The sequence below is a fragment of the Eurosta solidaginis genome, chromosome 3, assembly GCF_040869045.1.
Source record: "Eurosta solidaginis isolate ZX-2024a chromosome 3, ASM4086904v1, whole genome shotgun sequence".
In the NCBI taxonomy this organism is placed as follows: domain Eukaryota; kingdom Metazoa; phylum Arthropoda; class Insecta; order Diptera; family Tephritidae; genus Eurosta; species Eurosta solidaginis.
Genome location: NC_090321.1, coordinates 202661110 through 202688707, shown reverse-complemented (window position 1 = coordinate 202688707; position 27598 = coordinate 202661110). Strand labels below are relative to the sequence as shown.

At 36.3% G+C, this 27598-nt stretch overlaps 1 protein-coding gene across 1 annotated transcript in view; it reads right to left on the bottom strand.

Moving 5' to 3' along the window:
- stan (Protocadherin-like wing polarity protein stan) overlaps positions 1-27598 on the bottom strand; it is a 299969-nt gene that overhangs the window by 259164 nt on the left and 13207 nt on the right. The window contains exon 2 of the mRNA XM_067774726.1: positions 18459-18662. The gene's annotated coding sequence lies outside the window, so the exon portion shown is untranslated. The remainder of the gene's footprint in view (positions 1-18458; positions 18663-27598) is intronic.

The window sequence follows — 27598 nt, the reverse complement described above, 5'->3', positions numbered from 1 at the left end:
CCAGAGAAGCTACCACCTAACCTAACCTAAGTACACAAATTTATCTACACTTATTAAATAGGCGTTTATAAAGCTAGTACTTCCAAGTATCAATAAGTAGTTTTTTTTTTTAACTTTTATTTTAATGTTTTACCATCCCGAATTAACAAACGAGAAGACAACAGAGGAAATATAAGTTGTTTTGACATTTGCGGGGCAGTGCTGCCAAATGTTTTCTGTTACATGTGCAGTTATCGGTGAGCGTTTTTTAAGTGGCAAATGTAGATACATATATACACATGCAAAAAAAACGGCTAATATATAGATAACTCTAGCCAGAGCCTAGACAGGCTCCACTATAAAAAATATTTGCATAATTGTTTACGGACAAGGTTCCCTGTAAAGGGCCTAGAGTTAGGTTAGGTTCGATGGCAGCTGTTCAGTTGGTTCACAACACTTTTTTTTGTTGTAGTGGTTGTAGCGATAAAGACACTATCCGAAGGGTTTTGAGAGTGTAATCCAAGTTAATAGTCCTTTGCCGGATTTATGTGTGGTACGTTTCGACAAAAGGCAACATCAATGTATAGGCCCGCACATCCCGGGAACGATTAAATTTGAGCAAATTGCACCTTATATTTTCCGAAATATTTTCGATATATTATCAAAAAGTAATCGATTTGTTATCGCAAAGTTACCGATTGGTTATGGGAGTGTTACCAATTTGATTAAAGCGTTTTTTTGATTTGTTATCGAAAAGCTATCGAATAATTCCCAAAAATTTATCGTTTGAAATGAAAAGGTTTTTTATGAAAAAGTTTTACATTTTTGATCGATATGCTAACGATTAATAATCGTAAAGTTATAGATATGATATCGGAGTGTTTGCCAAATTTTTGTATGCGTATTATCGATTTTTACCAATTTGTTATTAACAAGTTATCGATTTGTTGGCAAAAACTTGTCAATTTGTTACAGTTATCGATTTCATATCAGCATGCTATCGATTTGTTTACTCATAGGTTTGTTTATGAAGCAATTAAATAACATTAATTTTCTTGACATATTTAATAATTTGGAAAAATTTAAACAACGTGACATCAGGACGAACAAAGCGACAGCTGTTTTGATTATACCTTGACATATATGTACCTACATGTTTACACAACGTATTTCACGAGTACTTTTTGTTCGTATGGTTTCTGCAAGCGAACCTCTACCACAACGGTGCTCTGTAACAACAAAGCAGTAATAAACTATAAGCGGCCCTGTTAAACTTTTTGTCGGCACCAAATAAGAAAAATCTAGACAGTACCAAGATAGACAACAGTTCTGCATCAAGAAAGCAGTTCGTACATAACACCAGTCCCTATAAAGAGAGTTTGCAAGTCATTTTTATACTCAGTTGAGCAGAGCTCACAGAGTATATTAAGTTTGATTGGATAACGGTTGGTTGTACATATATAAAGGAATCGAGATAGATATAGACTTCCATATATCAAAATAATCAGGATCGAAAAAAAATTTGATTGAGCCATGTCCGTCCGTCCGTCCGTCCGTCCGTTAACACGATAACTTGAGTAAATTTTGAGGTATCTTGATGAAATTTGGCGGCCACCGTGGTGTGATGGTAGCGTGCTCCGCCTATCACACCGTATGCCCTGGGTTCAACTCCCGGGCAAAGCAACATCAAAATTTTAGAAATAAGATTTTTCAATTAGAAGAAAATTTTTCTAAGCGGGGTCGCCCCTCGGCAGTGTCTGGCAAGCGCTCCGATTGTATTTCTGCCATGAAAAGCTCTCAGTGAAAACTCATCTGCCTTGCAGATGCCGTTCGGAGTCGGCATAAAACATGTAGGTCCCGTCCGGCCAATTTGTAGGGAAAAATCAAGAGGAGCACGACACAAATTGGAAGAGAAGCTCGGCCTTAGATCTCTTCGGAGGTTATCGCGCCTTACATTTTTTTTGATGAAATTTGGTATGTAGGTTCCTGAGCACTCATCTCAGATCGCTATTTAAAATGAACGATATCGGACTATAACCACGCCCACTTTTTCGATATCGAACATTTCGAAAAACCGAAAAATTGCGATAATTCATTACAAAAGAGAGATAAAGCAACGAAACTTGGTAGATGAGTTGAACTTATGACGCAGAATAGAAAATTAGTAAAATTTTGGACAATGGGCGTGGCACCGCCCACTTTTAAAAGAATGTAATTTAAAATTTTTGCAAGCTGTAATTTGGCAGTCGTTGAAGATATCATGATGAAATTTGGCAGGAACGTTACTCCTATTACTATATGTACGCTTAATAAAAATTAGCAAAATCGGAGAAGGAAATTTTTTAAAGTAAAATTTTAACAAAAAATTTAATATCTTTACAGTATATAAGTAAATTATGTCAACATTCAACTCCAATAATGATATAGTGCAACAAAATACAAAAATAAAAGAAAATTTCAAAATGGGTGTGGCTCCGCCCTTTTTCATTTAATTTGTCTAGGATACTTTTAACGCCATAAGTCGAACAAAAATTAACCAATCCTTTTGAAATTTGGTAGGGGCATAGATTTTATGACGAAATCGGTTGATGCCACGCCCAGTTTTTATACACAGTCGTCCGTCTGTCCTTCCGCATGGCCGTTAACACGATAACTTGAGCTAAAATCGACATATCTTTAATGAACTTAGTTCACGTGCTTACTTTAACTCACTTTATCTTGGTATGAAAAATGAACGAAATCCCATTATGACCACGCCCACTTTTTCGATATCGAAAATTACGAAAAATGAAAAAAATGCCATAATTCTATACCAAATACGAAAAAAGGGATGAAACATGGTAAGGTAATTGGATTGTTTTATTGAAGCGAAATATAACTTTAGAAAAAACTTTATAAAAGGGTTGTGACACCTACCATATTAAGTAGAAGAAAATGAAAAAGTTCTGCGGGGCGAAATAAAAAACCCTTAAAATCTTGGCAGGTATTACATATATAAATAAATTAACGGTATCCAACAGATGATGTTCTGGGTCACCCAGGTCCACATTTTGGTCGATATCTGGAAAACGCCTTCACATATACAACTACCACCACTCCCTTTTAAAACTCTCATTAATACCTTTAATTTGATACCCATATCGTACAAACTCATTCTAGAGTCACCCCTGGTCCACCTTTATGGCGATATCTAGAAAAGGCGTCCACCTATGGAACTAAAGCCCACTCCCTTTTAAAATACTCATTAACTCCTTTCGTTTGATACCCATATCGTACGAACAAATTCTAGAGTCATCCCTGGTCCACCTTTATGGCGATATTTCGAAACGGCGTCCACCTATAGAACTAAGGCCCACTCCCTTTTAAAATACTCATTAACACCTTTCATTTGATACCCATATCGTACAAACGTATTCTAAAGTCACCCCTGGTCCACCTTTATGGCGATATCTCGAAAAGGCGAACACCTATAGAGCGAAGGCCCATTCCCTTTTAAAAATACTCATTAACACCTTTCATTTGATACCCATATCGTACTAACAAAGTCTAGAGTCACCCCTGGTCCACCTTTATTGCGATACCTCGAAAAGGAGTCCACCTATAGAACTAAGGCCCACTCCCTTTTAAAATACTCATTAACTCCTTTCGTTTAATACCCATATTGCACAAACGAATTCTAGAGTCACCCCTGGCCCACCTTTATGGCGATATCTCGAAACGGCGTCCACCTATGTAACTAAGGATTACTCCCTTTTAAAATACTCATTAACACCTTCCTTTTGATACCCATATTGTACAAACAAATTCTAGAGTCACCCCTGGTCCACCTTTATGGCGATATTTCGAAAATGCGACCACCTATACAACAACCACCACTCCCTTTTAAAACCCTCATTAATACCTTTAATTTGATACCCATATCGTACAAACGCATTCTAAAGTCAACCCTGATCCACCTTTATGGCTATATCCCTAAATGGCGTCCACCTATAGAACTATGGCCCACTCCCTCATAAAATACTCTTTAATGCCTTTCATTTGATACACATGTCATACAAACACATTCCAGGGTTTCCCTCGGTTCATTTTCCTACATGGTTATTTTCCCTTATGTTGTCACCATAGCTCTCAACTGAGTATGTAATGTTCGGTTACACTCGAACTTAACCTTCCTTACTTGTTCTTATTCACAATGTAAACTTCAGTACCTACTCTTTTTTTTTTTTTTGGCTGAAAAGTTTAGATGTACTTTAATGTAGGACGACTACAATGTTGTCGAGGGGCGAATGCAAAGAAAGATTCCTAAAATTTGATTATCATAAAAGGCGATATCATACGAACTATGTATGTCGCAGCAGCCTCCGAATATTTATATATATGTTTGTATTAAATATGCATTTTCCCAAATACCTACGTATTTTCAAATATTTTCATTCCGTATGTAAGTGCGTAGTGCAGTATTTGCAGAAAAACTCTACGGTTGAGTCATACTTGAAACAGCTGTTGAACTCCAAAATGTCTTTTATATAAAGGAAATCAGAAAAGCTGAAATCATCGAATTTCCTAACACCAAGTCAGCAACAAAAATAATATGCATATGTATGTAGTGCCGGCATGTCCTTATATACATACATACAGACATTCCTACCTACTTATATAGCAGAAACAAAACTTATGTGGAAATTATTATCCACACAACATTCTAGATTCCGCAACTACCATCACGAGAATATAAAAAAATATTTTCTTATCAAATTAAATATTTATTTGAGCATCAGAGTGCTTCTAGCGGCATCAACAGCTACATATCCTTGGGGGTTGCACATCTATATGATGTTGCAGATGCTCTCTTGGTGGATGATAAAATAAACATATGGCATAGGAAATGGGAAATAGAAAAGGCCTACAGAAAAATGAGCTGCACGTACTACATTCATTTACAAAAGGTTATGCAAAATTGTGGGGCGAGTATATTCGACATATATTTGATACACCCAAGAATGTACGAGTGTAGGTATGTATGGTTTGTATAAATATATATTATCGTAATAAAACTAAACGGATTGTGCGAACATGATAATAGGAACTTGCAATCATCAACAAAAGAGGAAAATTGTTGTGGGTCATTAACCTATGATGCAGAAATTACCCAGTACATAAATGGCATCGTATACATAAGTTTTAGACACTTAAGCGGGAGTCATTGGTGCCGTATGTCGTATCGCTGTAGTCGTATCCATAACGTAATCAGCTGTTTATCGTTACGACGATAAACCAAAAACCAATTGGTTGGCTACGATATGGTTACGACCTTAACGGCTCCAATAATCGATTGCATTGATTCCCATAAGATTGGTCGGATCAGCTGTTATAAGGTTACCAATACGGTTACCGATAAAGCACCAATGTCTGCAGCTTAAGGCCCGTAATCATAGTCGCTGACTAAAATACTCTTTAGTTAAAATCTTGCCTAAATTAAAAATGGGATTTAAAATTTTGATCTGTCATAGACATATAAAACACAGTTTTCATCTAAAGTAAGCATGGACAGGGTATCCGCATGAAAAAAGGTATTGTTTGGCGCTATAAAGAAATTTTTTAGAAGTTTTAAAAGTTCACGCTGTTCCTTATAACCGTGGTTACTTGACTCCACGTATAACAAGTAAGGAAGGCTAAGTTCGGGTGTAACCGAACATTACATACTCAGTTGAGAGCTGTGGAGACAAAGTAAGGGAAAATCACCATGTTGTAAAAAGAACCTAGGGTAACCCTGGAATGTGTTTGTATGACATGTGTATCAAATGAAAGGTATTAATGAGTATTTTAAAAGGGCGTGGGCCTAAGTTCTATAGATGGACGCCTCTTCGAGATATCGCCATAAAGATGGGCCAGGGGTAACTCTAGAATTTGTTTGTACGATATGAGTATCAAATGAAATGCGCTAATGAGTATTTTAAGAGGGGGTGGGCCTTAGTTCTCTATGTGGACGCCTTTTCGGGATATCGCCATAAAGGTGGACAATGGGTGACTCTAAATTTGTTTGTACTATATGGGTATCAAATGAAAGGTGTTAATGAGTATTTTAAAAGGGAGTGGGCCTTAGTTCTATAGGTGGACGCCTCTTCAGAATATCGTTATAGAAGTGGACCAGGGTTGACTCTAGAATGCGTTTGTACAATATGGGTATCAAACGAAAGGTGTTAATAAGTGTTTTAAAAGGGAGTGGGCCTTAGTTCTATGGGTGGACGCCTTTTCGGGATATCGCCATAAAGGTGGACCAGGGATGACTCTGGAATTTGTTTGTACGATATGGGTATCAAATGAAAGGTGTTAATGAGTATTTTAAAAGGGCGTGGGCCTTAGTTCTATAGGTGGACGCCTTTTCGAGATATCGCCATAAAGGTGGAGCAGGGGTGACTCTAGAACTTGTTTCTACGATATGGGTATCAAACGAAAGGTGTTAATGAGTATTTTAAAAGGGAGTGGGCTTTAGTTCAATAGGTGGATGCCTTTTCGAGATATCGCCATAAAGGTGGGCCAGGGGTGACTCTATAATGTGTTTGTATGATATGGGTATCAAATTAAAGGTAAAATGAGGGTTTTAAAAGGGAGTGGCACTTAGTTGTATATGTGAAGGCGTTTTCGAGATATCGACCAAAATGTGGACCAGGGTGATCCAGAACATCATCTGTCGGGTACCGCTAATTTATTTATATATGTAATACCACGAACAGTATTCCTTCCAAGGTTCCAAGGGCTTTTGATTTCGCCCTGCAAAACTTTTTCATTTTCTTCTACTTAATATGGTAGGTGTCACACCCATTTTACCTAGTTTTTTTCTAAAGTTATATTTTGCGTCAATAGACCAATACAATTACCATGTTTCATCCCTTTTTTCGTATTTGGTATAGAATTATGGCATTTTTTTCAGTTTTCGTAATTTTCGATATCGAAAAAGTGGGCGTGGTCATAGTCGGATTTCTGCAATTTTTTACACCAATACAAAGTGAGTTCAGATAAGTACGTGAACTGAGTTTAGTAAAGATATATCGATTTTTGCTCAAGTTATCGTGTTAAAGGCCGAGCGGAAGGACAGACGGTCGACTTTGTATAAAAACTGGGCGCGGCTTCAACCTATTTCGCCCTTTTTCACAGAAAGCAGTTATCGTCCTAGAATCTAAGCCTCTACCAAATTTCAAAAGGATCGGTAAATTTTTGTTCGACTTTTGGCATTAAAAGTATCCTAGACAAATTAAATGAAAAAGGGCGGAGCTACGCCCATTTTGAAATTTTCTTTTATTTTTGTATTTTGTTGCACCATATCATTACTGGAGTTGAATATTGACATAATTTACTTATATACTGTAAAGATATTAACATTTCTTTTAAAATTTGGATTAGAAAAAAAAATTTTTTTTTTAAAGTGGGCGTGGTCGTTCTCCGATTTTGCAAATTTTTATTAAGCAGACATATAGTAATAAGAGTAACGTTCCTGCCAAATTTCATCATGATATCTTCAACGACTGCCAAATTACAGCTTGCAAAACTTCTAAATTACCTTCTTTTAAAAGTGGGCGGTGCCACGCCCATTGTCCAAATTTTACTATTTTTCTATTCTGTGTCATAAGTTTAACTCACCTACCAAGTTTCATCGCTTAATCCGTATTTGGTAATGAATTATCGCACTTTTTCAATTTTTCGAAATTTTCGATATCGAAAAAGTGGGCGTGGTTATTGTCCGATATCATTCGTTTTAAATAGCGATCTGAGATGAGTGCCCAGGAACCTACATGCCAAATTTCATCAAGATACCTCAAAATTTACTCAAGTTATCGTGTTAACGGACGGACAGACGGACGGACATGGCTCAATCGAATTTTTTTCGATACTGATGATTTTGATATATGGAAGTCTATACCTATCTCGATTTCTTTATACCTGTACAACCAACCGTTATCCAATCAAAGTTAATATGCTCTGTGAGCTCTGCTCAACTGAGTATAAAAAATGGTAATTTTTTACTTGACAAAACCTCTTACAATACCACAAAAATTGTCAAAGGAGTACCTGAAAATGCGTTTTGAGCATAATCCGGTGATGGATAATTATCATTCAATTCTATCTAAAAGTTATTAGCAAACCGTTTGTAAAAACTCGCTGTTTTTTATCAGCCGTCAATTTAAAATTGAGTGCACAATCTATTAATTGAACATGACATATTTATTTAAAGAAAATTTACTTAATTTCGTTCTTAAGAAATTTTCTAAATCTCGCAACATACACGAATAGGTAGTTAAAGCTTATTTGGATTCCTTAAAGCAAAGGAAGCAACAAGGCTATCCACTCATACACTCGTATTCATGTTGAATAGTTTATATAGTTTGTTGGAATGTTGTAAAGGAAAGTTGTGTGCATTAAGACAGATGCGACGGCCAAAATGATGCAAACCTTAAATGTTAGGTGGCCCTAACCGTTAAAGCCGTTTGATTTAATAGACCCGAAACCGAATAGGGATATGTCTAACCTCGATACTAGTAAGTATGCAGGACATTCAATGATAATCAGGTTAAATTAAATTTAGGTTTGTCTTCGCAAAGTCAGCATAAATAAAAGGAGTTTAGTATAGTTTTCCGTAGGAAAGATGTGACCTAGAATGTTGAGCCATTGTACGTTCATGGACCTGCAAAGTGTTAATCCCTTTCACAAAATCATTGAACTTAAGTCGATCATGACATAGACTAAGAGGGTGAAAAAGGAGGGAAATAGTACAATAGCGCCCGTGTCAAGCAATTCTTAAAATTTTTATACTCAGTTGAGCAGAGCTCACAGAGTATATTAAGTTTGATTGGATAACGGTTGGTTGTACATATATAAAGGAATCGAGATAGATATAGACTTCCATATATCAAAATAATCAGGATCGAAAAAAATTTTGATTGAGCCATGTCCGTCCGTCCGTCCGTCCGTCCGTCCGTCCGTTAACACGATAACTTGAGTAAATTTTGAGGTATCTTGATGAAATTTGGTATGTAGGTTCCTGAGCACTCATCTCAGATCGCTATTTAAAATGAACGATATCGGACTATAACCACGCCCACTTTTTCGATATCGAATATTTCGAAAAACCGAAAAAATGCGATAATTCATTTCCAAAGGTGGTTAAAGCGATGAAACTTGGTAGATGGGTTGACCTTATGACGCAGAATAAAAAATTAGTAAGATTTTGGACAATGGGCGTGGCACCGCCCACTTTTACAAGAAGGTAATTTAAAAGTTTTGCAAGCTGTAATTTGGCAGTCGTTGAAGATATCATGATGAAATTTTGCAGGAACGTTACTACTATTCTTATATATGTGCTAAATAAAAATTAGCAAAATTGGATGAAGAACACGCCCACTTTTTAAAAAAAAATTTTTTTAAATTCAAATTTTAACAAAAAATTTAATATCTTTACTGTATATAAGTAAATTAAGTCAAAATTCAACTCCAGTAATGATATGATGTAACAAAATACAAAAATAAGAGAAAATTTCAAAATGGGCGTGGCTCCGCCCATTTTCATTTAGTTTGTCTAGAATAGTTTTAATGCTATAATTCGAACAAAAATTTACCAATCCCTCTCAAATTTGGTAGAAGCATAGATTCTTTGACGGTAACTGTTCTCTGTGAAAATGGGCGAAATCGGTGGAAGCCACGCCCAGTTTTTATACACAGTCAACCGTCTGTCCTTCCGCTCGGCCGTTAACACAATAACTTGAGCAAAAACCAATATATCTTTACTAAACTTAGCCCACATACTTATCTGAACTCACTTTATCTTGGTATAAAAAATGGCCGAAATCCGACCATAACCACGCCCACTTTATCGATATCGAAAATTACGAAAAATGAAAAAAATGCCATAATTCTATACCAACTACGAAAAAAGGGATGAAACATGGTAACTGGATTGGTTTATTGACGCAAAATATAACTTTGGAAAAAACTTTGTAAAATGGGTGTGACACCTACCATATTAAGTAGAAGAAAATGAAAAAGTTCTACAAGGCGAAATCAACAGCCATTGGAATCTTGGCAGGAATACTGTTAGTGGTATTGCATATATAAATAAATTAGCAGTACCCGACAGATGATTTTCTGGATCACCTGGTCCACATTTTGGTCGATATCGCGAGAACGCCTTCACATATACATCTAAGGGCCAGTCGCTTTTAAAACCCTCACTAATACTTTTAATTTGATATCCATATCGTACAAATACATTCTAGAGTCACCCCTGGCCCACCCTAATGGCGATATCTCGAAAAGGCGTCCACCTATAGACCTAATGCCCACTCCCTCTTAAAATGCTCAGTAACACCTTTCGTTTGATACCCATATCGTACAAACATTCTAGAGTCACCCCTGGCCCACCCTAATGGCGATATCTCGAAAAGGCGTCCACCTATAGACCTAATGCCCACTCCCTCTTAAAATGCTCAGTAGCACCTTTCGTTTGATACCCATATCGTACAAACATTCTAGAGTCACCCTTGGTCCACCTTTATGGCGATATCTCGAAAAGTCGTCCACCTATAGAACTAAGGATTACTCCCTTTTAAAATACTCATTACCATCTTTCATTTGATACCCATATCATACAAACACATTCTAGAGTCACCCCTGGCCCACCCTAATGGCGACATTTCGAAAAGGCGTCCACCTATAGACCTCATGCCCACTCCCTCTTAAAATGCTCAGTAACACCTTTCGTTTGATACCCATATCGTACAAACATTCTAGAGTCACCCTTGGTCCACCTTTATGGCGATATCTCGAAAAGGCGTCCACCTATAGAACTAAGGATTACTCCCTTTTAAAATACTCATTACCATCTTTCATTTGATACCCATATCATACAAACACATTCTAGAGTCACCCCTGGCCCACCCTAATGGCGACATTTCGAAAAGGCGTCCACCTATAGACCTAATGCCCACTCCCTCTTAAAATGCTCAGTAACACCTTTCATTTGATTCCCATATCGTACAACTAGAGACACCCCTGGTCCACCTTTATGGCGATATCTCGAAAAGGCGTCCACCTATGGAACTAAGGATCACTCCTTTTCAAAATACTCATTAACAGCTTTCATTTGATACCCATATCGTACAAACATATTCTAGAGTCACCCCTGGTCCACCTTTATGGCGATTTCTCGAAAAGGCGTGCACCTATAGAACTAAAGCCCATTCCCTTTTAAAATACTCATTATCACCTTTCATTTGATACCCATATCGTAACACATTCTAGAGTCAGCCCTGGTCCACCTTTATGGCGATATCCCTAAATGGCGTCCATCCATAGAACTATGGCCTACTCTCTCTTAAAATACTCTTTAATACCTTCCATTTGATACACATGTCATACAACCACATTCCAGGGTTACCCTAGGTTCATTTTCCTACATGGTTATTTTCCTTATTTTGTCTCCATAGCTCTCAACTGAGTATGTAATGTTCGGTTACACCCGAACTTAGCTTTCCTTACTTGTTGTTATTAATTCTTGTTGTATTCCGCGTTTTATTTCACGCTTTCTTTTAAGAGGAATTGGCAAATGTTAAGTGGAATAGAAGACACAAAAGGAAATGCCAGCAGAATTGAATTCAAGAATTCTGTAACGTAATTCAATAATTAAAAGTCGGAAATAAGAAATTGTTCTTTTATTAATAGATATTCACAAAAACCCGAATAATTACCCTCAAACGACTGCGAAACTGGAGAAAATTGTATCAGCGCAAAACGCCTTTTTAGTTAATTCTTTTTTGTACACAACAATATCACCAAAATTACATTAACCATATGAAAGTCTTAAACTTTTTTTTTTGCAAAAATATCTTGACAGAGTAAAAGTATTACTTTGCCGCCTTCGGATTATTGCTTCCGAAATTAAAACGCGTCATTTGACACCTCTCCCAAAAATTTTTGACATGTGTTTTTTAAAATTGACGCCTGTGGTAAATAATTCATTTCATTGAATATTTATTTCTAAATTTAATGCCAAAATCAGTATAGGATGCTACTTTTCCTCAAAAGATATTAAAATATCAAAACTCACAAATATCTATGAATGCGGAATAGTCTTAATTAAAGATTTCGCATATGTGGAGCCAAGTAACCATGGCACATTTTAAAATTGTGTAATTTTCGTCACAAACATATTTTAATACGCATTCTAGGTATAATAAATTAGTTACTGACGTATAATTGCTTGTCGGGGAAGCCTTTTTTCACTTCCATTTAGTTCATCGCGTTTAAATAGCAAATTGTTTAATTTATCGCAACTTTTGACAGCAGACCACCAACTTAAAACCATTTTAAAAAATTAAAATCGGTTTAATGTCATTTTAAATTTAAAATACTTTTTTAGAGATAAAATAGTGTTTAAGTGGACTATAACAGACTTGAAAAGATATTTAATTTAGAATCGTGTTTAAATCGATAAAACTCTATTCTAACTTGACTATGATTATGGGCCTTAGTTTTTTTTTACAGTGACATGTTTCAACAGAGTTGGGCATAATGCACTTAAACCACTGCATTAAACATTACACTAATCACAAAACCTTTAGGGATAGTAAAAATCCTCTGTGATAGTGAAAGCTTGTCTTGGTAAAAGCAGAGTATTGCCGTGACAGTTTCGTGAATATTTGGGAGATCAAATCCGATGAGCTACGGTATGAGATTTTGATCAGTTTGGTATTATTTTGGGAAAGTTTTTTTTGGATTTTTAAGGAATCAATGTGAAACTGATCCGAGCTGGAAAATATATCCATACCGTTTCAGCATTGTCTCGATGTAAACTTTCCTATAGATAAATATTTAACTATGCAAAGATAAAAATATGTTGTTAAAAACTATAGCTAAACATCAAATAAGAACTGGTTCGCTAGTAGCTAGATTTTTTCTCGAGTTTCAAAAATTGACAGTTTGAGTTTTAAGACTTTATGTTTAAAATTCATTTGATAAAATTTAAAAAGGATATCAACGGGATAAAATCCTATAAAGATCAACATATATATTTTCGGAAATAGATCTAAACTATAATATTTACCGAAATATTGTCAATAAAAGAACTTTATCTACACTGGTGACTTTAATTTAGTTCAAAGCTATAGAAAGGTTGTGCAGCGGGGAAAATATCCACCTCCTAGGCCCGCCGTAGTGTAGTGATAGTGTGCTCCACGCCGAAGATTCTGGGCTTACCTCCCGGGAGTTTAGGTGAGGTTGAACTGGCTGGCCCGTGAAGGCATCATATATATAGTGTTTCCAAAATTTTACTCAACGACTAAACTCAAAACCCCTATCAGAAACCAAGGCCTATGTTATAAACTAGCAAATATTAGGAGCTTTCTGGAACCTATATTACTTGCTGCGGGTAAAGCGACATACAAGAATTTAGAAAAAGTATTTCATATAGAAAAAAAGTTTTTTTTCACGGCTACGCCCCTCAGCAGTGGTTTGGCAAACACTCCGAATGTATTTCTTCCAAGGAATGCTTCCCGGTAAAACTGCATTTGCTTCGCAGCTGCTGTTGGGAGACGGCATAAAACAAGTGCGTTCCGCTCCGCTATTTTTCACAAAAAATCAAAAAGGAGCATGGCTCAAGTTTGAGGAGAAGGTCAGTATAAATCTGCTCCGAGATAAACCGCGCCAAAGGGTTTGCTATCGATGAGGTATGGGTTTGTTATGGATGGGTTATGAGCTTTTTACCCATTCCTTATCGACGAGTTATCAATTTGTTATCGAAGTGTTGGATATTTTTTAAAGAATTGCAAAGGTCATTAAAAGTTATCAATTTGTCATCGGAGTGTCACAAATTTACTATCGCATTTTATTGATTTGTTATCACAGATTTACTCATCTGTAATCAAAAGTTTATCGGTATGTTATCGAAAAATAATGGATTTATCGAAAAGTTACCGATATGTCTCCTCGGGGATTAACCGCGCCAGATTATTTGTTGTCGATGAAATATCGATTTGTTATCGATGGCCTATGGGCTTTATATCCATTCCTTATCGACGACTTATCAATTTGTTATTAGAGTGTTGAACATTTTTTAAAAAATTGCAAAAGTCATCAAAAGTTATCAATTTGTTATAGGAGTGTCACAATTTATTATCCGCATGCTATTGATTTGTTATCGCAAATTCACTGATCTGTTACCAAAAGGATATCGACATATTATCGAAAAATTATGGATTTATCGAAAGGTTACTGATATGTTAATAATAAGTTGTCGATTTGCTACCGAAAAGTTGTTTGAGTATCAGCAAATCTGCTATAGAACTTTATCGAAAAGTTAAAACTTTAACCAAAAAGCCACAAACATATTATCAGTGTATTATTGAAAAATTATGGATGCATCGAAAAGTTATAGATTTGTTACTAAAAAGTTATGGACTTTGCCATCGCAAAGTTATCGGAGTTGTCGTGGTGTGATCCGATTTTTTATTGAAAAGCTACCAATTTTTTATCAAAAAGTTAGCGGTTTGTTTCTAAAAGTTACGATTCGATATTGAAATTTTTCGATTTTTATCGGAGTTTTATCAGTTTGTTATCGGCAAATTATCGATTTGACATCCACGACTCATCGGTTTGTTATGAAACAGATAACGATACAACTTCAATATTAAATCGCTGGCACATACCTTTGTAATACGTCGATAGTGAGCCGATAAAAAAATAAGAAGTTGATTACTCTGGAAAAGCTCAAGTTAGTTGAAAACTTCATAATGAAAACAAAAAAATTGCTGTAAAACACAATAGAATGTTATTTAACAAAAAAAAAAAAAAAAAAAAAACAAAAACAAAGCACAATATTTCAATGATAACATGAATCATAGTATATTATTCAAGAAAAATCACATTTTGATAACATTTTTCTCCCGAAGAAAATAATAATGAATTAAAAATACTTTCAAATTGAATCGTTTTTAATCATATTTTTTGATCAAAGTTTTCAAAAAATGTTGATTGCGTAAACACGTAAACGGTTATGGCCGTCCAACAAGGCGCGCCAATCGCTTCTTTTTTCTGTCAACCGGCGCCAATTGGTCACACCAAGGAAGTTTAAATCGTTTTCACCTGGTCCGTCCAGCGGAGTGGGGCCGCCCTCTACCTCTGCTTCCATAGGCGGGTTCCAATAGAAACACTTTGTAATTACTCCTTATTTTTACGTAGCTACTTATTTTAAAGTATGTGATCGATGCTATGCCTATTTTCCGAAAATTTCGCTGAATTCATATACGGTAAGCAGAGCTGGGTCTAGCAAAGGCTTTCAGTGAAAACTTGTGGTTATGATATCGAAGTGATGTGGAGACCATTTAATCGCCAATAAAGTCGGTCAACTTTTTTTGAGTTTTTGTTTATGTTGTTTTATCAAGTAATTAATTTTTCTATTTTTCCTTTGGAATATTTTTTTTTATACTCAGCGTGCTTTGCACACAGAGTATATTAACTTTGATTGGATAACGGTTGGTTATACAGGTATAAAAATCGAGATAGATATAGACTTCCATTTATCAAAATCATCAGTATCGAAAAAAAATTGATTGAGCCATGTCCGTCCGTCCGTCCGCCCTTAACACGATAACTTGATTAAATATTGAGATATCTTCACCAAATTTGGTACACGAGCTTATCTTGATCCAGAATAGATAGGTATTGAAAATGAGCGAAATTGGATGATAACCACGCCCTCTTTTTATATATATAACATTTTGACAAACACAAAAAACCTGTTTATTTAGTAAATAATACACCTAGAATGTTGAAATTTGACAGGACTGATATTGAAATTCTTGATAAAAATTTAAAAAAAAATTTTTTTAATGGGCGTGGCACCGCCCACTTGTGATAAATTCCATTTTGCAAATATTATCAATCATAAATCAAAAATCGGTATACCTATCGTGACAAAATTCTGCAGATAGATTGCTTTTACTATAAGGAATGCTTTGAAGAAAAATTAACCAAATCGGTTAAGGACCACGCCCACTTGTATATAAAAGATTTTTAAAAGGGTCGTGGACGAATAAAATAAGCTATAAAAATAAAAAATAAATGTAAGGCACGATAACCTCCGAAGAGATCTAAGGCCGAGCTTCTTTTCCAATTTGCGTCGTGCTCCTCTTGATTTTCCCTACAAATTGGCCGGACGGGACCTACAAGTTTTATGCCGACTACGAACGGCATCTGCAAAGCAGATGAGTTTTCACTGAGAGCTTTTCATGGCAGGAATACACACGGAGCGCTTGCCAAACACTGCCGAGGGGCGACATGCTTAGAAAAATTTATTTCAAAAATTTTTATGTTGCTTTGCCCGGAGTGCGAACCCAGGGCATACGGTGTGGCAGGCGGAGCACGCTACCATCACACCACGGTGGCCGCCAAAATAAGCTATATCTTTGCAAAAAAGAGCTTTATATCAATGGAATTTCACTTCCCAAGTGGATTTATAACAATAAAAAGGAAAAACTGCAAATTAAAAAAAATGGGAGTGGCACCTCCCCTTTTATGACTAAGCTATTTTCTATGTTTCGGGAGACATAACTCGAAGAAAAATTAACGGATCGTAATAAAATTGGGTACGCAAACTTTCCCTATAGCAGGAAATATTTCTAGAAAAAATGGACGAGATGGGTTGAAGACCACGCCCACTTTTATATAAAAGATTTTTAAAAGGGTCGTAGACAAAAATAATAAGCTATATCTTAGCGAAAAGAGCTTTGTATCAATAGAATTTTACTTTCTAAATTGAGTTATAACATTAAATTGGAAAACACTAAAATTTTTGAAAATGGGTGTGGCACCGCCCATTTTATGATTAAGCAATTTTCTATGTTTCGGGAGCCATAACTCGAAGAAAAATTGACATATCGTAACAAAATTGGGTACACATATTTTCCTTATAGCAGAAAATATTTCTGGGAACAATGGACGGGATCGGTTAAAGGCCACGGAAAATTAGATATAAAACAAGCTTAAAATGGTCGTAGACTAGAATAATAAGCTATAACTTAGCAAAAAATAGTTTTAAATCAATGATATTTCACTTATAAAGTTTTATTGTAAGAGGAAATGGGAAGACATTTTTTTTTAACGGGCGGTGCCACGTGTTATGTAGAAAAGTATTTTATCTGAAATTAAATGTACAATTGAAGCTCACACTGAGTATATAATGTTCGGTTACACCCAGGGCCGCCGAGAGAAAATCCGGGCCAGGGGGCAAACAAATACAGGCCACTAAACTAAAATGAACAAATTCTCAAAACCAAATTATCGTGTTTTACATATTTATATGCTGTCTCGTTGTTGGTGCTTCAATACAGAGCATGCCAAGTCCTGTAAGGCGTTCTTGAGTTGAACACGATCAATGGAAGTTCTTTATCCTTCCAAGAACACTGAAGGAGTGTTCAGCACTAGCTACCGTAACAGGTATCGTGTAAAAAATACGTAGAGCAACACAAATGTTAGGAAAAATTGTAGCTGATAACATTCAACAATTCAAATGGTGACAGATTTTCGTTAAAATTTGCTGAGTAAATATGCTTTAATGATCCACTTTCATCTCCTAAACTCTCGGACATGTCTGAATTGTATTTGCTGACAAATTGAACGGCATTTTCTCGTATTGAAACCTCCTTCATGGATCCAAATTGCCACAAAAAAGAAAAAGTGTTCTTCAAATTTTTCATGATAGCAAATCGTGCAATAACCGAATCAACTATCACCAAAAAGGTGTTGTTTTTGGAATCAGTCTCGTGATCGTCGTTGATTGTCTCGTTCTCTTCACATTCATAAAAATGTATTTTACTATTCCTTTTTCGAACGTCAGGAAACTTTGGTGAGCTTCCCAATCCAGTTGCGTCTGTTTTGCATTCGCATAAAATGTTTTCCCATTGATTTCTTATCAGATTTAAATCAGAGATCAAACTTTCGAAGTTTATAACTTCGATATCGATCGTAGTATCCCTGGCGTGCAGAATAATGTTACTTTCATTAATAACTGTCAAAATCTTGAGCCAAATGGAGGAAAACGAAATACATTCAAACTTGCTGATGTATTGAATAACGCCATTAACATCATCATATGTTTCCGCTGTCAAATTTAGCCCAAGTAACTCGTTTAGTGCCTGTTTCAATCCTTGGCTACGATTTGCAAAAGGCTTAACTGCCTCAACTTATAATTTATTTATTTTCTGTAAGCAAAAAGCTTGGATAGCATTTTGAGATTTCCGAGAAGCTCCAAAGCCCGGGCCCGGGGTAAATGACCCCCCTCACCCCCTCACCCCCCTCCCCCCCCCCCCCCCCCCCTCTCGTCGGGCCTGGTGACACCCGAACTTAGACACCTATACTTGTTTTTTTTTTTTTTGTATCTGCTAAGTATGTGGTAAAAGCGGTTGTATGTGAAATGATATGCATAGTGAACTCACCAATTTGCCAATCATTAACTCGGAGCATTAACAACAGTGCAGCGTATCACCAAATAGCGTCTACATTTTTTACCACACTGAAATTCCAATTAAAATCGCAAAAGCGAAATTTTCAATGCAACACTGGTTCCACTTGTTATTTATGTCACAAATTGTTAACAACAAATACTTGAAAATTTTTTGATAAATTGATCATGTGAAAATCTGCAAAAAAAGGATAAAATGGCATTAGTACACTCATATACAACTTCATCATATACCACACATGTATGTATGTATATGCAAACATAATTACAAACATCAATCAATTTCGCGATGAACTTCCAATATGTTATGTGCAATTATTTATAAATCAAAATAGCGCGAAACGTCTCTTCTTGATGGTTGAAATGAGTTATGTCTCATAAAAATTTAAATATGATGGACAATAAAGGCCCGGGTTTTCAGTACAAGTTCAACTCAGTTTGTCAGTTAAACTACGCTTAAACTTATTCTGCAGTTTTTAGTCTACTTTAACTGAAGTTTAAGCTGAGCTTAAGCGCCCGATCTGGCAGGATTAAACTCTAGTTAACCTATCGGTGATTTGCATTCGTTCGAAATGGCGTCGAATGTATTTGGGCTTGAGTACCTTTGGAGCTCATGGCTCATGTTGATAATTAGGCATACTTGTAAAATCTCAAAAGCTGTTTCGAAACAGTAGCTTAACTCGAGAATCATAGTGTACTCAGCAAAAGAGGGAAGTTTTTATTAAGAAGAAAAAAATGCTGATACTTAAGTTGAAAAAATGTAATTAACAACTTGTGATTCTCTAACTGGACTCAAATGTAAGATTCCATACTACAGTATTTTTACGAAAATAAAATTAAATATTGTTACGAATATTAGCCACAATAAGGGGTACTGTCATCTCTAAGACGATGCTAAGAGTGACTTGTATGCACATCCATAAATCAATCATTATGTATGTACATAAACGAATCAATCAGTATATGTACACAAATACACGCGCATATGAGAAGCTATACACGTGCATCTGTAGTTATAATTATATGGCAGTAACTAAGTAAATTCTGGAAGCGCCTAGAAGATGCAACGAGGAAACCACAGAGTATAAAGGCACCAACAGTAGAGGCGCGAGAATCAGTTTCGATTAAGCACGCTATCTGTTGAGCAATAGAAGTGTTATTTTGAAAGTATTTATTAAAGAGTTTAGTGATTCGAACTTAGCAGAAGGTTGCAAATAAGAGGATTTGCATTAAATTCGTTACAATATATATAACTTAAAAAAAAAAAAAATAAATGTAATGTTTGTCCGAAGAAACTTTAGGCAGAGCTTTTCTTCCAATTTGCGTCGTGCTCCTTTTAATTTTTGCTACAAATTGGCGGGACGGGATCTACTTGTTTTATGCCTACTCCGAACGACATCTGCAAGGCAGATGAATTTTCACTGAGGACTTTTCATTGCAGAAGTACACTCGGAGTGCTTGCCAAACATTGCCGAGGGGGACCCCGCTTCGAAAAACTGTCTACTAATTGCAAAACCTTGTTTCTAAAATTTTGACGTTGCTTTGCCCGCGGCGTGATATCAATTCGAGAACTATCTGGTTTCAGAATAAATAAACAATGATTTGGATATCACTTCCGGAACTAGATATATATTTCGCTGGAAAATTTTTTTCCGTGTTTGTTGTGTAAACAACCCCTATCTACAAATTATCTAGATAATAAAAAAACCAATGTTGCCGCACAAAAAAGCATACCTAAAAGGCGGCCTTAAACTGTGAGTGAAAAACTTCTCAGTGGTTTAACTGGAGTTTAAAGTTGACTAGAATTTAAGCAAACTTAGTTTAAGCTTAGCTTAACCAACTACTGAAAACACAGGCACAAGTTGCTTAAATTAAACTAAATCACCAGCGGCGCAATTAACTAAACGAAGAGAGATAAAACAACTTAATGCCAAACCGGCAATTTCAGTTTTTAAAAAGTATTTGACCGGTTGTTGCCGCTAAATGCCAGTTTTTTGTGCTTGCATTGACTTCGGTATGTTTTTAGCAAATCTAGGAATACGTATAATACGTACATATGTATATAAATACATACATTTGACTTGATAGTAGATGTTGCAATAATTTTTATACTCAGTTGAGCAGAGCTCACAGAGTATATTAACTTTGATTGGATAACGGTTGGTTGTACAGGTATAAAGGAATCGAGATAGATATAGACTTCCATATATCAAAATAATCAGGATCGAAAAAAATTTGATTGAGCCATGTCCGTCCGTACGTCCGTTAAAACGATAATTTGAGTAAATTTTGAGGTATCTTGATGAAATATGGTATGTAGGTTCCTGGGCCCTCATCTCAGATCGATATTTAAAATGAATAATATCGGACGCCCACTTTTTCGATATCGAAAATTTCGAAAAACCGAAAAAGTGCGATAATTCTTTACCAAAGACGAAAAAAGCGATGAAACTTGGTAGGTGAGTTGAACTTATGACGCAGAATAGAAAATTAGTAAAATTTTTGACAATGGGCGTGGCGCCGCCCACTTTTAAAAGAAGGTAATTTAAAAGTTTTGCAAGCTGTAATTTGGCAGTCGGTGAAGATATCATAATGAAATTTGGCAGGAACGTTACTCCTATTACTATATATGTGCTAAATAAAAATTAGCAAAATCGGAGAACGACCACACCCACTTAAAAAAAAATTTTTTTAAAGTAAAATTTTAACAAAAAATTCAATATCTTTGCAGTATATAAGTAAATTGTGTCAACATTCAACTCCAGTAATGATATGGTGCAACAAAATACAAAAATAAAGAAAATTTCAAAATGGGCGTGGCTCCGCCCTTTTTCATTTCATTAGTCTAGGATAATTTTAATGCCGTAAGTCGAACAAAAATTTACCAATCCTTGTGAAATTTGGTAAGGGTTTAGACTCTAGCACGATAATTGTTTTCTGTGAAAAAGGGCGAAATCGGTTGAAGCCACGCCCAGTTTTTATACACAGTCGACCGTACGTCCTTCTGCTCGGCCGTTAACACGATAGCTTGAATCGATATATCTTTACTAAACTCAGCTCACGTACTTATCTGAACTCACTTTATATTGGTATAAAAAATGGCCGAAATCCTACTATGACCACGCCCACATTTTCGATATCAAAAATTACGAAAAATGAAAAAATACCATAATTCTATACCAAATACGAGAAAAGGGATGAAATATGGTAATTGGATTGGTTTATTGACGCAAAATATAACTTTGGAAAAAAACTTTGTAAAATGGATGTGACACCTACTAGGCAGGAATACTATTCGTGGTATTACATATATAAATAAATTAGCGGTACCCGACAGATGATGTTCTGGGTCACCCTGTTCCACATTTTGGTCGATATCTCGAAAACGCGTTCACATATGCCGCTGAGTATAATTAGGTCCATTAAATAGGGTCAAAGTGAATGTCCCTTATTTCCCCCTCCCAGTAGATCTGCGCCTGTTTTAATTGCTGTTTTCATGTGCTGGTCCCTTTTTCGCTCTTATTTGGAATCCAGATCTATAAATAAAGGTTAGGTTTTAAAGATAAAGGTTCGATCTATTAGCGAGCTTTGGTCATTATTGGTCGTAGTACTTTTGTTTAGCTATATTTTATTAAATTATTTTGTTAAAAATAAACGAATGTGAGCACACAAAGAAATCTATGGCACTATTGTGAATATTTGATTAGAACTAACACTGCATTACCGACAGGTGCTAACATTGGCCAGATGGCAGCGCAAGCGCATGTAAGTTTTTATTTATAGATGATTGATTGATATAACAGCTGATTTGATATTTGATATGAGACTTTTATATTTGTTGCGCAAGATGCGTACGGGTCCGGCTAGTGTTCTATTAATCTCTTATCACGCCTTTCACTAAGTATGCCATAGAAACTAAGGACGGTATCCAAAGTAGTAGGTGTGGTCCTTGGAGTACTAGAGGGATAATTTTTCTGCGAAATATTATTTTTTCTGATACCAACATCGTGTATAAAAGGTCGTATAAGGAAGAGCGTTATGACTTTTAGAAATAAACATAAATAATAAAAATAAATGTAAGGTGTGATAACATCCGAAAAGATCTAAGATCGAGCTTCACTTCCAATCTGCGTCGTGCTCCTCTTGATTTTCCCTACAAACTGGCCGGACGGGACCTACATGTTTTATGCCGACTCCGAACGGCATCTGCAAGGCAGATAAGTTTTCACTGAGAGATTTTCATTGCAGAAATACACTCGGGAGCGCTTGCCAAACACTGCCGAGAGGCGACCCCGCTTAGAAAAATTTCCTTCTGACTGAAAAACCTTATTTCTAAAATTTTGATGTTGCTTTGCCCGGGGTGCGAACCCAGGGCATACGGTGTGGCAGGCGGAGCACGCTACCATCACACCACGGTGGCCGCCGTGATATAAACATAGTACAATAAAAAAAACCCAAAACTTGGCTGTCCAGACTGCAACACAGAAAGTGTCCCTTATTTGATAGCAAAGGATTAGGGGGCATTGAAGGGTTTGGAGTAGATAGCTCGAGAAAGAGTTCATCTCTCTTGGTGATTGGTACTTATACCAACAAGAACCTAGTTGGCATTGCGCATGGCCAAGCAATTGTGCCTAGTTACCTACTTGCACAGCCAGACATACGTCGCTTATGTTTTATTAACTTTGTATATGTAAATTAGAAATCATATTCTCCCCGATGACAGCAAATACGTCTATGTAAAAATAAACATTTCAACGATAACAAAAAAAATTAAATCTAAAACAAGTAAGGAAGGCTAAGTTCGGATGTAACCGAACATTACAAACTCAGCTGAGAGGTTTGGAGACAAAATAAGGGAAAGTCACCATTTAGCACAATGAACTTAGGGTAACCCTGGAATGTGTTTGTATGACATGGGTTTCACATGGAAGGTATTAAAGAGTTTTTCAAAAGGGAGTGGGCCATAGTTCTATAGGTGGACGCAATTTCGGGATACCGCCATAAAGGTGGACCAGGGATGACTCTACAATGTTTTTGTACGATATGGGTATCAAATTAAAGGTATTAATGGGGGTTTAGAAAGGGAGTGGCCCATAGTTGTATATGTGAAGGCGATTTCGAGATATCGACCAAAATGTGGACCAGGGTGACCCAGAATTTCATCTGTCGGGTATCGCTAATTTATTTATATATGTAATACCACGAACAGTATTTCTGCCAAGGTTCCAAGGGCTTTTCATTTCGCCCTACAGAACTTTTTCATTTTCTTCTACTTAATATGGCAGGTGTCACACCCATTTTAGAAAGTTTTTTCTAAAGTTATATTTTGCGTCAATAAACCAATCTAATTGCCATGTTTCATCTCCTTTTTCTTATTTGGTATAGAATTATGGAATTTTTTCCATTTTTCGTAATTTTCGATATCGAAAAAGTGGGCGTGGTCATAGTCGGATTTCGGCCATTTTTTACGAGAACTAAGTTTAGTAAAGATATATCGATTTTTGCTCAATTAATCGTGTTAACGGCCGAGCGGAAGGACATACGGTCGACTGTGTATAAAAACTGGGCGTGGCTTTAACCGATTTAGCCCATTTTCACAGAAAACAGTTATCGTCATAGAATCTATGCCCCTACCAAATTTCACAAGGATCGCTAAATTTTTGTTCGACTTATGGCATTAAAAGTATTCTAGACGAATTAAATGAAAAAGGGCGGAGCCACGCCTATTTTGAAATTTTCTTTTATTTTTGTATTGTGTTGCACCATATCATTACTGGAGTTGAATGTTGACATAATTTACTTATGTACTGTAAAGATATTAAATTTTTTGTAAAAATTTGACTTTAAAAAAATTTTTTTTTAAAGTAGGCGTGGTCGTCATCCGATTTTGCTAATTTTTATTTAACATACATATTGTAATAGGAGTAACGTCCTGCCAAATTTCATCACGATATCTTCAACGACTGCCAAATTACAGCTTGCAAAACTTCTAAATTACCTTCTTTTAAAAGTGGGCGGTGCCACACCCATTGTCCAAAATTTTACTAATTTTCTATTTTTCGTCACAAGGTCAACGTACCTACCAAGTTTCATCGCTTCAGCCATCTTTGGTATTGAATTATCGCACTTTTTCGGTTTTTCGAAATTTTCGATATCGAAAAAGTGGGCGTGGTTATAGCCCGATTTCGTTAATTTTAAATAGCACCCAGGAATCTACATATCAAATTTCATCAAGATACCTCAAAATTTATTCAAGTTATCGTGTTTACGGACGGACGGACATGGCTAAATGAATTTCTTTTTTCGCCCAGATCATTTTGATATATAGAAGTCTATATCTATCTCGATTAGTTTATGCCGTTACGGATTACCGTTATGCGAACAAATTTAATATACTCTGTGAGCTCTGCTTAGCTGAGTATAATAAGATTTGCTCCTTCCTTATATGCAGCATGAAATAATGTGCTCATTGGTCTCTATGCAGGTCATGGCGCTGCCTTCGTGGTATTTTAATAAAAACGCCAATATCCAGCCTAAAGTTCAACAAAAAGTCGGACTTTCAAGTTTTTAGTACAGTGTTAAAGCATAGAGACCTTTAAAATTTCCAATATGCCTATAATTGGTGTACGCTAAACTTAAAATAAAAGTTTTATTGCAGTTTTACAAACAAAAACCCGATACATATTAAGAAAGAAAAAGAAATGGCTTTTACTAAAAAATGCGGAAAAGCAACCTTCACGCAACAAAAGTGTACCAAAGTGGCTACTATAAGCGCCAGATAATAGGTACACGTTAGCAAGTTTGCATACAAAATGCAGTAAGCGAGGGTAAGAGAAATGAGAGGGATTTAGAAATTTTTGTTGTGAAAAACTTTGTAGCACTGACAGAAGAGCTCATATATCAAACAATACAACGGATAAGCTAAACTTAACGCGGATTTAGCCGCATTCTAGAGAATAGATAGATATGTACATTAGGGTGGGTCGACTTGTATGGACGAAAATTAACCGATATCGCGCCATCGATTTTGCGATAGGATTTGGGCTCAGGACAAAAAGTTCCACTACGCGTACCCAAAAAATAATTGTCGGGCCTGCGAAATTAAATTTTTTTTTTTTTTACTTTTTTTCGACTTTAATTTTTAAGGTTTTTTTCATGACCTACTAAAAAAAATTTCATATGTCCGACCCAAAAATGTTCGCTAAAAACGGTTCGATAACAGTTTTTTGAAAAAAAAAAAAACGTTTTAGCGGACATTTTTGGGTCGGACAGGTTATACATGAAAATTCTACAATCAAATGAAAATTTGTTTAGTAGGTCATGAAAAAACCCGCAAAAAAGTCAAAAAAATTACATTTCGCTGGCTCGACAATTATTTTTTGGGTATACGTATTGGAACTTTTTCCTGAGCCCAGATCCTATCGAAAAATCGATGGCGCGATATCGGTTAATAAAACGACCTAGTCTAATGTACATACATGCATCGTACAACTCAACAAACAATTTAAAAAGAATCCATGTAAAAAAAGCAGGTGGCAAGGTAAGAATAAACTAAAATGCTGCAAACAAAATAGCATGGAAATGAATGCAGATTAAAACGAGCTGAAATGAGAAATGGAAAAACAAGTTAAAAAAGAAAAAAGAGTTATTCAACAAAAGCTACGAAAACAACTAAAGAAGTAAAACTAGTAAAAACAAGACAATAAAGAAGAAATAATATAAAGAGGTAAGAACAAAACAACATTCGCACTTGCAATTTGCTGGTCGCTGATCGCCGACGAGTCACCTGTGCAGAATGCAACAAAAGCCTGCACTCTGCATCCGTCAACAGCAATGACATTGTGTTCGTGTGTGTGTGTGTTTTTAATGAGTTGACTTGGAGTGGCCGTGATGTATGTGTGTACCGCCACTTGACTGCAACTTTTAAGTGTATGTGTATGCATGTACGGGTTTTTTGCATGTGTGTGAGTTTTTGTTTGTTTTAAATCAAGTCCTGTAGGAAAGGGAAACAGTGAAATGGCACAGATTTCCCCTTTGACGATTACTAAAAATATTCATATCGCATAAATGTGTTGGTCAAGTGGCCCATTAGAGGCGAGTTAATCTCGAGTTAATCGCCATGCTTTGTCTGCGCATTGTCCCTTTCACCATGCATCAATCGTGTTGTTGTTGTCGTTGTTATGTAACGATAAAGACACTCCCCGAAAGTTTTGGACAGTGTTATCGATGTTGATGGTCCTTTGCCGGATATAGATCTGGTAACAAGCACCATTAGGGTACTAGCTCGTCCATCTCGGGAACTATTATTATAACCACATTAAACCTTCTAGCCTTTCCGCTACCCACCCTCTAGTTCCATGAAGGCTTAATTGGCACCTTCAAGCTAGTAATAGGATTCAAGAGGATGGCTGGTCGGACATGTTACCAATATTCCTCTAAAAAACCAATCTCTGACTTTCCTACGTGCGAGGCTGCACGCCTTCTTGAATGTAGGCATTGTATATGCAGTACTTGTGGAGGTGTGTCATTTTTGCACGGCTGTTGTTGTTGCTGTAGTGATAAGGGCACTCCACGAAGGTGTTGGGGAGTGTTACCGGTTTTATGGTCCTTTGCCGGATGCACATCCGGTACGTTCTGGTAACAAGCACCATTAAGGTACTAGCCCGCCCATCTAGGGAACGATTTAGTATGACCCCATGAAACCTTACGCCATCTCGCTCTCCCATCCGCTGTATCCATGAGGAGCTTGAAGTGAGTCGCCAGAGCCCCAGCTGATAGAAAAGCAGGATTCGCCACGGGTAGGTGAGGTTGACAATTGGATTGGAGAAGCTATGCACAACCCTTTAAATCAGTTTGGTATTTTAGTCGCTTTTTACGATAGACAAACTCAGCGCGGGTATACTCTAAGCATCCTAACACACTGGGGGATCTTTTCACGGCCAAGGGTCTCTAAAAAATAGAAGTACTTAAATTTTCCCATACTCAATGAGAGCACTATTGTGATATGGAATGCGTAACCCAGATTTAGAGACACTTTACCCCAAGTTCCTTCAGGGTACATAAATGTTTATACATACATACATACATACACATAAATATATTTTTTGGAGTAGC